Genomic DNA, 1525 nt, shown 5'->3' with positions numbered 1-1525 from the left:
ACACACACACACACACACACACACACACACACACACACACACACACACACACACACACATGTGTTTTGGCTCACAATAATATGGAACCTTTTTATATAAAGTCAGACAGTTAAAGAATAAAACAGAACAAAAACAAATAAAGAAAAAATAACAGTAAAAGATTAATAACTAAACTAAACCAGCAGATTTCTGTCACAAGACTTAAGGTTTATTTTCTAATCACACGAAACAAATTTATGCTCCTTTGAGAACCAAACACATTATTTATAACAGGCGTCGTAAAATCACCTGTTTGCAGGCCTGTACGTGACAGCCACACAGTCCATATGTCTTACTTGTCATGTGCATGCGTAATCATACGCACACACTCCTAGACAGGTCACATTTTCAATGGTTTCATGTTTAACCTTTGTAGCAATAAATACAGCAGGAAGCGTTGGTATTAGCAATGTCACCTCACAACAATGAGGCTCGTGGTTCAAATCCCAACTCGAGCCTTTCTGTGGGTTTGCAGCAGGTATTCCGGCTTGTTCCCACAGCCCAAAAACATGCATGTCAGGTTCAGTGCTAATTGTAATTTATGTGAGGCACAGCAAGTGCATACAATAGAGTGCTGTTTGATAAATGGTACTCTACTTCAGCCCTTCTTACTAGGTCTAAGTGCTTTCTATCAAACATTCACACTCGCATCAGATAGCAACTTGGGGTTCAGTATCTTGCCCAAGAATACTCTGACATGCAAGCTGGAGGAGCCGGGGATCAAACCACCAACCTTCCAGCTGTTAGATGACCTGCTCTGTCTCCTCAGCTACAGCAGCCCCGATATTATATGAATGTGTGACATGTAAAGCAGGCTAAGGAGCTTGGAAAGAAAAGCCTCTGGACTTCTTTAAATTGGTCAAATGGTGGAAGAGTCCCAGATTTAAGGCCTGTGGGAGTGTCCCACCAAGAGGGACATGGACCCCCTATTGATCCTCCACCTAATCACACGAACCAAGGTGTGAAAACGGGTGGAGGTCACAATGGGCCATGGTTTCAGGTGAACCTGCTGTGAAACCTAGCTCCACCCTGTCATGTGATTTCCTTTTTGGCTTGTGTGATTAGGTAGAAGATCATTAGGGGGTCCATGTCCCTCTAGGGAGGCCACTCCCACAGGGCTTAAATCTGGGACTCTCCACAATTTGACGTTCCAACTGAAGAAGCTTCTGGGATTAGAGGTGAAACGTGTTCAAGCAACTTACAGAAGTCCAGATGCTTTTCTTTGCAAGCTCCTTAGACTACGATGACCTGGGTGACTGAGAACCTTCACAGACAAACTTGTAATATAGAGCGTTGTAGGTGTTTGCCTTTTACATTATTTAAGATAAGATAAGATAAGATAAGATAAGATAACCTTTATTAGTCCCACACGTGGGAAATTTGTTTTGTCACAGCAGGAAGTGGACAGTGCAAAAGTTATGACGCAAAAATTAGAATACAATAAGAATAAATACAGTACACAGCTGTACAGAATAGAATAAAATAA

At 41.9% G+C, this 1525-nt stretch overlaps 1 protein-coding gene across 2 annotated transcripts in view; it reads left to right on the top strand.

The window, feature by feature from the left end:
• Positions 1 to 1525, top strand: part of irf2b (interferon regulatory factor 2b) — a 12585-nt gene that overhangs the window by 8741 nt on the left and 2319 nt on the right. The window lies entirely within an intron of this gene.

This window comes from Pundamilia nyererei, unplaced genomic scaffold (genome assembly GCF_000239375.1).
Source record: "Pundamilia nyererei isolate P.nyererei 1_Seehausen unplaced genomic scaffold, PunNye1.0 scaffold00001, whole genome shotgun sequence".
In the NCBI taxonomy this organism is placed as follows: Eukaryota; Metazoa; Chordata; class Actinopteri; order Cichliformes; family Cichlidae; genus Pundamilia; species Pundamilia nyererei.
Note: the sequence above shows the minus strand (reverse complement) of the source record. Positions and strands in the feature narration are given on the sequence as shown.